General features: G+C 44.4%; 1 long non-coding RNA gene across 2 annotated transcripts; it reads left to right on the forward strand.

The window, feature by feature from the left end:
• The first annotated feature begins 70 nt into the window (after positions 1-70).
• LOC135449633 (uncharacterized) lies at positions 71-13,168 on the forward strand. Of its 2 annotated transcripts, XR_010440791.1 has the most exons (4): positions 73-156; positions 5,245-5,270; positions 5,904-5,992; positions 11,434-13,168. It is a non-coding gene; the product is annotated as an uncharacterized LOC135449633 (long non-coding RNA). The 2 variants fall into 2 exon arrangements; XR_010440790.1 differs by lacking the exon at positions 5,245-5,270 and having other exon boundaries at positions 71-156.
• The last annotated feature ends 430 nt before the right edge of the window (positions 13,169-13,598 follow it).

Below are 13,598 nucleotides of genomic sequence, written 5' to 3' on the forward strand. Positions count from 1 at the left end.
TGCCCTTAACAGGCCACAGCTGTGTCCAATAATGATGAGTGCTATAAAAGAGTGGGTGAGCTGGGTGAGGAGAGAGTTTGGGTTTGTTGTCTGTGCTGTGAGGAAGAAGAAGGAGTCTGTGCTGCGAGGAGCTGTCCATGAGAAATCACCGAGAAGGTATGGGACTTTTGCCATAAGATGACAACAATTCATTGCTTCCTAGCAGCTGTGAGATGCTCTTGGCCACTTTCTGATTGCTTTTTAGCACAACATCAGGAGATGCAGCTGGAGGGCCCTGCCTGGGGTGTGTACATGGTGTTGTAGCACTGGCAAGTCTCTGGGTCTGATTGTGTTGGGGTGTAGAGGAAAATAACACCTTTCAAAGTGTTATTTTCCTCTACACCCCTAACAAAGTTTCCTTTCAAATGTGAAAGGAACTTGTCTTCAAATGAGAATTTTTCTAAATGGATTTGTTCCTCTGATTCACTGAGGCTTTCAGCCTCCCCAGAGCAGCTCCTGGTTCACTCATTTTTGTTCTATTAATAAATACAGACAAGCACTTAAATGGAGTAATGTACCTTAGAAAGGGAAAAAAAAGCCAAACCAAGCAACACAACTTGCAGTCCCCATGAGAGTAAAAAAATAAAAACCTATACAGGAAAAAGCAGTGCCATTCCAGTAGGTTTTCTTTGTTTACTGAAATGTATTTGATTCACAGGCTTAGCTCCTGAGGCTCTGTGGGGCCAGGGCAGTTTATACATTCCTCTTGTTTAAGGTATACAACATCATTTCCCCCACATCTTTCCTTTCCTCTCTCTCTTTGTGTGTTGTTGTGTTCTATATCTGAATCAACTGAGTGCTAATTTTTGAGGTTTTTGTTTGAGCTGAGGTTAAATCAGTATTTAACAGGGGAGCTGGCTTAGGGTTGGAGTGTCACAACACTCTCTGTGAGCATAAATACAATGTTGGAGCAGGATGTTGTCTGGAGTGAAAGAACAGGCTGTGTGACATTATGAAAAACCTTATTTCTGAAAACTTTGTCCTTTTAGCTGAGGTTCCCTCTCCTTAAATGGCTCTAATGTAGATGTGTCCGGGGTTAAACACTGAGAAATAATCTTTTTAATCAGTCTAAATGTTTTACATTTCTGATACATTCTGGGCTCATGCACAGTCCAAGCTGTGCTTCACCCTCATTGCTGGGGTTCCAGCAAAGGGCACATCCCTCCTCTTCCTCCCCTGCAGCTCCTCCACCCTGCCCTGCCCATCCTGCTGCCCTCCCAGGTGTGGAGCAGGAGGTTTTGTCTGTCAGGGTAAGAAAGGCACCTCTGGCCCTGCTGGGAGGAGCAGCAGAGGATCCTGGCAGCCCCCAGGCTCCCTTTGCAAGGGGGAAAGCAAAGGATGTGGAAATGAGTGCAGGGTATTAATAAGCCAGGCTGCCCCACATAGCAGGAGTGAAAGTGGGACAGGCAGCACACTGCTAATTTTACACAGGCCCAAGGGGATTTTTTTTTTTTCCAGGGAGTGTGTTATCATTATTTTGTGTCCTAAAGGGCCTAAAATTAGGACTTGTAAGAAGCAAGCCATGGTTGGAGTCTTTGTCCTAGGCCTTGGGAGAGCTGGGTCTCCTCATGCACCTGCCCATTCCGGGTACTCCTCAGCCTGGAAAAAAAAAAAAAACAAACAAAAAGATGGCAGCAGAGGTGCAGAGGGGTCTGGCTGCAAGTCCTGTGGCCCTGGAGGGTGCCTCTCCCAGTGTGGCAGTGAGGGATGTCCTCAGGGACATCCTTGCAGAGCAGGGCTGGGCTGTTCCCCTGCTGCACAGTGGGAGCTGTGGCCGATGTTTAATCAGGGATGAGATTTTGGGCATGAAGGCTTTCAGTCAGTGAATCACAGAGAACATTTGCAGCTTCTCTTTCAGTCCCAGCACTGCCTCTGTGTCCCCCCTTGCACAGACAGGCCTGGATGGCACCCAGGATGGCAGTGGGGGACACAGGGGTGGATCCTGAGTCCTGCCAAGACTCCTGCCTGTCCCACCAGGGGAGGCCTGGCATGTCCAACACCCTGAGCACCTGGCCTTGGACATGTTTGGGTCATGTTTCCCTCAGTTTTGTCCCCCTCACACCTGGGCTGAGGCCCCATCCTGCCATCCAAGCCAAACAATGCAGTGCTCAGTCAATGGGTTTGTTCACATGCTCAAGTTAAACACTATAAGTGCTTTTGCTTAATTAGGCCAGACCATGCTGCTCCTCGTGGGACTGAGTGCAAAGTGAGGCACTCTAGATTAGAACCAATATTTTCAAGCATAAAGCTGAAAATGAAGCACTTAGCCCCCAGTTCTGCAAATAATTAAGCACATGGGTAATTACTGATTTCATTCCATTCATCAGTTGTGTTGATTTCAGTGGGGCCACGAGATGCTGGTGGTTACTCAAGTGTGTGCAAGGTTGGGCCCCTAGGTTAGAAGATCTCAGGGACTGGGGAAATGGATGTTTGCAGAGTGTCTGGGCTCTGGGATGCCTGCACACCTCCCTGGGTAGTGCCAGAAGAATAATAATGCCACATTTAAATACTAATGATTTTTAAAGATGCTGAGCTCTGGCCTTACCCATGGAAATGTGGCTTGGGCTTTCTGTGGCAAGCAAGCCTCATCATTAATGGGGAAATGAAACAGCATTTGATATCTGGACAAGGAAATCTGTAGCCTTGTGTCCACCTGGGCTGTCATTTTGCCCAGGGAGGCTGTGGATCCCCCATCCCTGGAGGTATTGAAGATCAGGCTCTCAGTAACCTGACGGGTTTCCTACACATGGCAGTGGGGTTGAAGCTACATGATCCTTAAGATCCCTCCCATTCTGTGATTCTCTGATTATTTTCCAAAATATCAGTGTTAAAATAATGGTTTTCATTACTAACCCAAAAGGAAAAAGGTGAAATGCAGGCTGAAGTAGAGTTTGACTCAAGAAGTCAGCAAGAAGGACTTCAGCTGATATTCTTTTGTTTGGTTTTCCCCTGGCACAATGTGTTTTAACTCCTTTTAAAACCAGACACAGCTCTTATCTGCGAGGAAACACTGAATTCTTGGTATCACTTTGTTCCCCTGCAGCTGATTTGGCAGCGATGTTTACAGAACTCACAATTTAGGGGAAAAAACAAACCTGTGAAGGGAGGGCAGAAAGGAGGGAAGTGAACGGAGCTGACCCAGGAGAGGCTGCTGCCCCTGCAGGAGCAGCTGGTAATGATGCCTTTGATAAGGTGCCATGCTGAGGGGACCCTACACGGTTTCTCCTCTCATCCAGACGGCTGCAGCTTTAAGCTGATTGTGTGTGCCCTCGGGGGGGGGGTTGACAGTGCTGTGCTCTCAGCCAGAGCCACCACCAGCACCTCGTGTCACACACCAGGCTCATTAGCATAGCTCAGCAATTAAAGCCCCGCTCAGTCTGCTGTCCTGAGATAAAGAACTCCCAGTTTCTGGCCAGGCTGACTTGTGCTGGAGATGAATTGGCTGACAGCTTGCAGTGGTGACGTTCTGTCTCCTGAGTGCAGCTGCTCGCAGGGGTGATCTCTCAGAATGTGACTTTTGCAGAGCCAGCCAAGGGTATTAGCACCAACTAATTACAGGGAGAAGCCAGGGGCGATGCTTTTCCAGGAGTGGGAGCACCACAGGCCCCAAACAGCTGGGTAGTGCCAGTGCTGGTCTCTCCTGGAAAACAACAGCCCTGCTGGAGGAGAGCTCCCCATCTGGCAATCCCTTCTAATTCCTATAATGCATGCAAATGATATTTATCTTATTTATTTTTTTACTAGGCTTTAATGAAGTTTAGAGAGTGCTGGGCACATGTGGCAAGGCAAGGGGCTTCTCTTAGAGCGAGCCTGTTGTAATATTTGATCAGTGACATTGTGTTACAGGAGCCGTCTCAGGTTAGTTTTTTTCAATTTTATGAACATCAGTTTTAGGAAAGAAGTTTTCTTCTGCTTATATCTCAGTGCAGTGATCTTTTGCTGTTTGATTTTGGTTCTCATGGTTCTGAGCTTATATAAAACAACAGCATAACAGGGGGTCACCACATACAGAGTGCACAGGGGCAGTCACAAGGGTGTGATGTGGGCAGGAGAAGGGGACAAGAAGGTGTCTCTGACTTCTGCCACTCTGGAGAATGAACTCTTTGTGCAGTGAGTGTCCGTGTAAACCTTCTTTTCCTCTTATTAAAAATACTTCTCAGTGAGTACATGGATCCCCATAGAGCTACTTTAAGGCCATTAACAACAGACTCACTTTTCTTAATTACCCTTTGTAGAATTATCTCAGGATTCCCCGGGGTTCCTGGTCTGCAGGTTGGAAAGTGTCTATACATTGAAGGATGAAGTGTCTGATGGTGGTGGCTGAGAACACAGAAAATACAATTTCTGAATTAAGGACGACCTGCTGGTGTTTGCTTTGTCATGGTCCCTCTTATTTACCCCAGCTTGTAACTGTAGGGGACACAGCTGTGAATGAGAGCCATTGGAGCACCACAGCCCAGGTGGCCACAAGCTCTGTGTTTGCTGCAGAAAATGTTGGTTTTGGGTCTGGGCCAAGCAGGGAGCCAGCCCAGGCGCTGAGTGGTGAAGGATGAGAACATAAGTCTCTGATCTCTGTTTGTGGCCACATAAATGGCAGCAGGAGCCTGGTGTGTCTGGGGCTGTGAGATCAGCTTGTGTTGACTCTTTTGGAGCCAGCAAAAGTGCTGGTTAATCTGAGTGTGGCTACTTTGAAATGTTACTGCTGTTTTGGCAGTGTGACTCAAGGATTTCTTTGGATGGATGGTGGTGGGGAGGGAATAAGCTGTGTACACTGATGGTTAACTACATGGTGTATTTTGTGACGGTGTTCACAGGGGTCTCAGGATGAGGGAAGAGATGAGAATCTGACTCCATGTTTCAGAATGCTTGATTTATTTTATGATATATATTACATTAAAACTATACTAAAAGAATAGAAGAAAAGGATTTCATCAGAAGGCTAACTAGAATAGGAAAATAATGATAACAAAGGCAGCTGTCTTGGACTCTGACTGAGCCAGCTGGGCTGTGATTGGCCATTAATTAAAAACAACCACATGAGACCAATCCCAGATGCACCTGTTGCATTCCACAGCAGCAGATAATCAATGTTTACATTTTGTTCCTGAGGCCTCTCAGCTTCTCAGGAGGAAAAATCCTAAAGAAAGGATTTTTCATAAAAGATGTCTGTGACAGTATTTCTTCCCATTTTGCCTCTTTTCACAGCTTGTGTCTCCCTGGCACAGATGCTGGTAAGTGTCTGAGGAGCCCTGAGCTCCATGCACATGTTCAGGTGTATCCATAGGGAGCAGAGATGTGGCCAGTGGGAACTCCAAGGACCAGAACTGCCAGGTCCACTGCAGCACATCCCTCTGCTGCTGTGTGGAAACAGACCTGGGATTCTGAGATTCCAGGGCTGCTGCAGAGTGGGTACGGCCTGGCAGAAGTGCTTCAGGAATTAACAAAAGGCAGAATTGAGACCAGCAGGGCAGGCAGTCTCAGCAAACTGTCGAATGTACATTTTTCTTCATTATTTTCTCACTGAGCCGTGATGGTGTCTGATGGAGCATTATGGATGGGGAGAATGAAGGAAGTGTTAGCAAAGCTTTAAAACTAGCCACTGCTCTGGCTAATGAGGCAAAAAGGAAATTCTGGCTGTAGCAGCAGCAAAGTCCAACAAGAGAGAATTGGTTTGAAGTTGGAGTGAGGGAGTGGAGAGTGCATGAAGATCCTGACTGGGTCAAACAAAAAACCTTTCACTTTATAGCTTCTCTTGTCTTCTTATCTAGAAAATGAGCATCCACATGGCCACATAAAACTCACACACAAACTCACTGGTGACTTGCACTTTCAGCTGCAGTGATGTCTGCTGTAATTTGTTGTAGCTTTGATCCATGAATGTTTCTGGTCTTTGGAAGATGAGGAAGACTAGGAACTGTGCTCTTACTGCACATCTGGGAAGAGTTGGAGACAGGTGAGTGATCCCTGACGGCAGATAGAAATACACAACTTTTTGCTCAAACCAGTTTGGTGAAGGCATGTCTTGACCTTTTTGTGAAACCATGAAATGGTAAATGACGGCTATGATGTGCTACCCTTGCAGTAGTAGTTTCTCAATTATATTTTGGACAGATAGGGTCACATTTCCTTATGAGTGTCCCAGACCTCACTGTTGGAGAGGAATGCATTCAGTGCTCAGCTGCAGCATAGCAGGGATCCTATGGTGTGAGCTCCAAAGCAGCCCAGGCTGGTGCACTCAGCATCAGCTGCAGAAGTGCCTGGAGGTGTGGACAACTTGAAAATTCTCCAAATTCATCTCCAGTGTCTTAGAAATCACATGGCTTCCCAGGGTGTTGGCTCTCTGGCTGGTTTAAACCAAAGGGTTGGAGATGTACCTGTGCTTGGTGGGCAGTGAGGTGGCAGTACCTGGTTGGGAGCTGGTCACAGGGGCAGTAAAATGGAATATATTGTGCTCTGTCATGGTTTCTGTTACCAGAAAACAGAGAGAGAGAGAGACTCCTGTATGACTGTTATCACACACTGATGAGCTGAGTATTTAATGCTGCTGAAAATGGGCACTCACACTAGCATTGATCATATTGAGTGAAACACAGGGGTGAATAAAGAGTTTGGATCTTGCACCACTGAGTTGCCAGGGCTCCATGCAGGGAGAGAGCTGTGCTGCCAGCATGGAATCCTTCCAGGCAGCCAAATTCACAACAGGACAGAGGGGCTTGCACAGACCTGGGCATAAACTGGCCACAGTCCTGCAGGAGCTGGGTGTGTGCAGGTGCCCCCTGGCCCCTGGTGGCAGCTCCAGGCTCCCTGGCTTTGGAATTCCACACCAGAATGTGGCTGCAGAGGCAAACACCAGCTGGCTGTCATGTGAAAGGGAGGCAGATTAGTGGGGTTTGACAGCTCCTGGATACAACCAGCAGCCCTGAATCTCCTATTCCTTTGGAATGGGGAGATCAAAGAGCTGTGATTTGGAGGCAGCCAGGCAGCCTGTCACGGTGCATTAGGAGGGAACAACACCCCCCTGAGCCCAGGTGAAAATGGCTTTTGTGTGGTTTGGTTTGTGGCTTTAGGGATGGGAATCCCAAAACGCCCCTGGATTAGGCACACAATACACGAGTCCTTTGTGAGTTTGGCTAAGTGCTCTGCTGCCTGCTGGAATTTGCCACCCTGGGCTGCATCTTCCAAAAGAGAGGATGAAGGGAGAGGCCCTGTCTCATGGGGGCCAGATGGCGAGGGCTAAGGGGGTGCTGAGCTGGAGTTGGCACCTCTGTCTCAGGGGCAGGTGCTCAGCTTGGGGTCACCTGTGCCTTGAAGTGACAGCTGTGAGCTGGAGGGGACAGCCTGGCCTGACACCAGGGCTGGGAACAGCAGGGAAGGGCTCACAGCACCAGTGAACACATCAGCTGTGCCTCCCCCTTGGCTCACCTTGCCCTGTGCATGGAATGGCCTTAGGGAAGGATGAACACACAGCTCTTGCACACATCTGTGCAAGGATTTCTTTCCTAAAGTACCTCCATATTGTATTTGTGTCACCCCCAGGCTTTTGGTTTTGGTGTGACTTTTTCCCTGCTATTGATTTGCAGTGCTACAGAAAATAACAGCTGAATTACATTTGAATGATGAATCTTACTCCATGTTCTCAGAAGGCTAATTTGTTTTATGATACTGTATTATATTAGAGAATGCTATGCTACAACTATGCTAAAGAATATAGAAAGGATACTTACAGAAGGCTAAAAAGATAATGAAAACTTGTGACTTGTCAGAGTCCTGACAGCTGGGGCACTGATTGGTCTTTAAGTCAAAACAACTCACACCAGAATCCAATGAAACAATCACCTGTGGGTAAACCATCTCCAAACACATTCCAAAGCAGCAAAACACAGGAGAAGCAAATGAGATATTGTTTTCCTTTTTCTCTGTGGCTTCTTAGCTTCCCAGGAGAAAAATCCTGGGTGAAGGGATTTTTCCAGAGAATGTGGCACCTCCAGGCTCCTTTTTCATGTATTTGTGCAAGGTCTTGTGAACCCATGCACACCCTTGATGTTCACATCCATAGATTTAAAAGTGGTGGCAGTGTGGTTGAAATCTTTCAGAGGGACCAGCCCTGAATGCCAGACTTTCTGGGGGATTTCTGTGCTTAAGTTACCTCTGACAGGATGCTCAAAGTGCTTAGTATAAAGCCTGAGTTTTTCTTTTTTAGAGCTGCAGGTGCTGATATGGCCATTTAACAGGAGCAAAAATAACTTAACCAAAAGATGCCCTTTTATTAAGCCATCACTGTGTCTTAGGTAAAGTGTTCTTATTCTATAAATAGATGTCACTTTGCCCTAGGAACAGCCTGGTATTTTATTAACATTGTCTCTTCACTAGAACCTACCACCTATTCTGTAGTACTAAAATGGGAAAAGCTCTTAACTTTTATAGTCTCAGTTCTTTGCTTCCAAATGCCTGTAAGACTGTTGCATTTGGTTTAAGGTCCAGTTATGACTTTCTTTTTGTTTTTTAATGGACACTTTTTGGTTTTGTTGTGACTTTTTCCCTGCTATTGATTTGCAGAGCTACAGAAAATAACAGCTGAATTACATTTGGCTTCTCCTGCTTCCTTTCTCTTTGAGATGAGGTTACAACGACCTCATCTACCTAAATCAATAATGTGCTCCCAAATCTAATAAAGATTTAGCAGGGCCTGTAAAATAGCATGTAGCCCAGATGGAAAGGGAGGCCCTAATGTCCAAGCCACTCATTAGCTATTTATCAACCATTAATGATGGGAATAGGAGTGGTGTGTGGGGAGAAGGACACAAAAGCAGGACAGAACCTTCCTGGGTATGAGGAGGGGACAAAGACTGTACAACACATGTGCAGGCTGCAGTGTGACACTGGCTGGGGACAGGGAAGTCCCTAAAAAGTGGAATTTCAGTGGGAGTTTACTGGCAGAGTCACAGATTTTTATACAAAAAAACCCCTGAAGTTACTGTTCAAGAGGATATAACTAAGAGTTGAAATACATCTGGCTTCCCATCAGCTGACCCTGCATCTCTTTGCAGATGTGAAAGCACAAAAAGCTGAATTTCTTGGAACTAAATATTATAACTACTTTGATTTTTTTTTTTCCAGTAAAAGAGAAATCATCTATGTGATAGTGGGCCCATCTCTTAATCAGTGGTAGTGTTAGGAAAAATCCACAATTTCCCTGTTTTCTGCTTTAATTCCAAGACTTTTCTTTTAGCTGAAGGAAATCATCATGTTTTGAAATAAAATGAATTCATGAAATGAATAGCCACCAAAATTTTTTTTCCACCAGATTGTCTGAGTGCAGAATAAGGCAGGCAGTGAGTGCAAATAGAGAAATATAATTTTTCATCACTGTTTTTTTGTTATGGTTAAACATTTTTTATGGGTTTAAAGTTTTCATGCTTTTCTTGAGGCAGAGCTGTTGATTTTTGCTGGAGATGGGAAATGTTTTTTCAAGAGCAGGAGCAGCAGCATGAAAAGGAATTTGGCATCTCTGGAGTTTGTGGTATGCACAAATACAATCATGTTCCATGAAACAATATTTCAGATTCCAGCAATGCAGAACATAGTAGCAATTTCAAAGAAAACAGGAAATAGAAATAATTAGTCAGGCAGAGGGAAGAATCCCAAACATGACTGGGATACCAAATGCTTTACAAAGCAGTAGCCAAAACTGTATCTTTTAATCTTTGAATATCTGTGACGGTGTTCACAGGGGTCTTAGGATGAGGGAAGAGACGAGGATCTGACTCCATGTTTCAGAAGGCTGATTTATTATTTTATGATATATATTACATTAAAACTATACTAAAAGAATAGAAGAAAGGATTTCATCAGAAGGCTACCTAAGAAGAGAATAGCAAAGAATGATAACAGAGGTTTATGGCTCAGACTCTCTGTCCGAGCCAGCTGGGCTGTGGTTGGCCATTAATTAGAAGCAACCACATGACACCAATCACAGATGCACCTGTTGCATTCCACAGCAGCAGATAACCATTGTTTACATGTTGTTCCTGAGGCCTTTCAGCTTCTCAGGAGGAAAAATCCTAAGGAAAGGATTTTCCGTAAAAGATGTCTGCGATAAATATTCCTTCAATCTTGCTCTGAAGGTGGAAAGCCAAAATCAATTACACTAAATTTGAATTCTTTTTGATGAAGGCTGACTTCACATTTATCTGTTAAACAGCTGCAATGGATCTTTTCTGTAGTAACAGTTCCTGGCTGCTCACCTCTCACCTGGCCATGGTGCAGATCCAGGAGCTCTTTCCCAAGGTGGCTCTGGGAGCTCCAGGCCCTTCCCTTTCCAGCATCTCCCATGGCTCCAGCTCTGCTGAGTGCAGGGGAAGGATCCCAGCATTGCTCCTTGCAGGCCTGGCCCTTGCTGGGAATGGAGGCAGCTGTGCAGCATTCTTCAGGATGGGCTGAGGAATCCACTGCATCCGTTGCCAGCTTGCTGTTAAAAATCTGTGCTGTGTTTTCTGTTTGAAGCTGTCTGGCTTTAGCTCCCAGCCATGGGTTCTTGTAAAGCCTTTCCCTGCTAGATTAAAGAGCCCTTTATGGCTGGTATTTTCTCTCCATGGAGGTACTTAATACCCTGTAATCAAGTCACCCTTGGTCTTCTCTTTGATAAGCTCAATAAATCCTGCCCATCCAATTTCTCACTGGAAGCAGTTCCTCCTCCCCAGCCTTTAAATGGTTTTGGTGGCAATTTTCTTCATCCTCTAAGTTTTGCAGTTTCTTAGAAGACAGTAGAGATCCAAGGGCTGTCTGTGGTCCTTGTGCCTGAATCCACCAGGATCAATGGAGCCGCACAAGTGCTGAGCTGTGTGACTGCAGCTGCAGAGGTGCTCCCATAGGGCATTCACATGTTCTGAAAAAATCCCTTTGCCCAGGATTTTCTCCTGGGAAGCCTCAGGGAAAAAGGAAAACAATAATTATCTGATTTGCTTCTCCTGTGTTTTGCTGCTTTGGAATGTGTTTGGACATTGTTTACCCACAGGTGATTGTTTAATTGGTTTCTACTGTGAGTTATTTTGACTTATTGACCAATCATGGTCAGGTTGTGCTAGGACTCTGGAAAGAGTAATGAGTTTTCATTATTATCTTTTTAGCCTTCTGTAAATATCCTTTCTGTATTCTTTAGTATAGTATGGCATTCTTTAATATAATATAGTATCATAAAATAATAAATTAGCCTTTTGACTCCATGTTCTCATATTCATCATTCCTGCCCCTGTCTGGGCACCCTGCTAATGCAATACTTCCAGAGGCACCTTGTTCCCATGTAGACTAGTGTGGAGTAAGCTACTCTAACTAGTAAAGAATTAATTACCCTGCAAAAATCCTTATCAGCTGTATTTATCACTCAAATACATACAGGGCGAAGTATGGAGGGGCTTTGCAGCTGGTCTACAAGCAAAACTGAGTCAGTAGAAGAAATAACAATTGATGATTTTTGAGTGTATCCATACCAAAGAAGAAGACAAAGCTGTCAACATAGGAACAAATTAAAAGAGATACATGAATATTTTTGTAAGCTAAAAATTTTTGTAAGCATGTGTATGTGTGTCTTATTAAATTTCTATAAAACTTTTACCAATTATATTGACACTTATTACTTTACACCAATAAATAAGTTATTATGATGTAGTTAATAACTTACTTAAAATCACACTTTATTTTGTGTGTTCTCTAGGTTATATACACTCAAAAACTTTTTCTTCTTAAAACTTTTTCTTACCGTCCAACCTAACAGTAAGAGATTTGCAAGGCTGTTGGCATCACCTGCATTCCTTGTCCCTTGCTCTATAACTGGAATAAATAAATTTTTATGGATAAGCCCAGCTTACCAGATAAGTCATTAAACTGCATGATTTCCTCCAGGGAAAGCGATGGATTGTCCATGACACTGTGGAAAATGAATTTATAGAGAATTTTAAAAGATTGATAGAAGGTTTATACAGTGTGTATTTGCATGTAAATTTTGAGATAAGAAATGTTAATTTAACAGACCAATTTTGCAGAGCTGTGGGAATAGCAGCTTTTGAGGAGAGATTTAGGAAAGGAGAGTTCTCTGTGACCATGGCTGGCTCTGGTTGGGCAGAGGAAGGTTTTGCACGTGTAAGGATGGCTTGGCAGGCATCCCATGGCACATCAACCTTCCCTCTGTGCAGGTTGAGCTGTGCTGAGGTTTTACAGCCAGAGGCTCTCCAGGAGATGCTGGGTGAGCGAGAACCCCATGGGATGTCCTGCAGGTTCTGTTGTTTAACCATGGTGAAACTCATCCTGTTTTTAACTCAGTGCAACTACTGGTTCTGCTGGTGGTGTTTTGCTGCTCTAAGGGTTTGCATGGCTCACAAACAGGTTTTGGATGGAGTGTATTCATTTCCTTCTGAAATATGCTCATGAATGCGTGGCAAGATTTCTTTGTGTCTTTCTCCATCAGGACTGCAAAGGTTTGGGTTTGTTGGTTTGTTTCCCTGCCCGGAGCAGTAAATCAACAGGCTGTAATTAAAGATGTTAAGAAGCTCCTTCATTTTCCAGTCCAAAGTTTAATTTACTGAAGCATCTCTAACTATCTGGCAGCTGAATCACACATTTTCTATTTCTCCTCTCCTTTGTGGAGCAGGACAGAAGAGCAGAGACACCACTCTCAGTGCTGCTGAGTGACTCTATCAGCTCAGGACACCCTTGGCTGTTCCCCTTCCCTCTTCCAGAGCAAAACCTTTTTCTCAGCACTGCTCCAACCTGGATTTTTCCATTCCCTGGTTGCTACTGTTGTTCTCCTTTTGTTTCCAAAAAGAAAAAAAAAAAAAACAGATGTCTTTAGTGCTGTTTACCCCAGGAAACATTTTGAGCATTCAGTAATAAAACTGGGAGGAAATCCTTCACTTCCTTTATGCCTCCTAGCAAGTAACCACATCAATATGAAGTGAGGATGTTTTTGGGTACTAACCCAATGTCACCGATCAAAACACAGCCATAAATACTTTCAAGATGCAGCCTTGAATCAGGATGGTGCATGAGGAAAAGCCACTTCTGTTTTGGAAAGGAATGCTTTCCTTCTGCAACCACTTTCTAAATTGCTCTGACATTTAGCAATTAACATACAAAAGCTTTTGTATCCGCAGGATCATTTTTCATGTCAATAAACACATTCCTTCTCTTTTTGGTGCAATGTTTAATAATTCTCATTTCCTATAGGGGAAGAGAGCCCTTGTACTTTATTTGTATTACACAAATTACATGGAAGAAACAAAGCCATATCTGATGATAATTATTAAATTAAGAACATTTGCATAAATCCTTTTTTCCCCCCCTCCCCTAATCTAGTTTGCTGTTGGTAAACAGTGTGTTATCTAGGTTTAGCAAAGCATTTGGTTCCTAGCCAGATTTTTGCTTTCCCCTTGTCCTTTTTGAAGTTCTCTTGGCAGGCAGGATCTGCTTCTCCTAAGCTATCTGTCATCACACCAAGTGGATTCCAGCTTCAGACAACAAACGAGTTGCTATTCTGGATTCATGGCCTGAACTGTCATTAAGCCACT

This window comes from Zonotrichia leucophrys, chromosome 6, assembly GCF_028769735.1.
Source record: "Zonotrichia leucophrys gambelii isolate GWCS_2022_RI chromosome 6, RI_Zleu_2.0, whole genome shotgun sequence".
NCBI lineage: Eukaryota > Metazoa > Chordata > Aves > Passeriformes > Passerellidae > Zonotrichia > Zonotrichia leucophrys.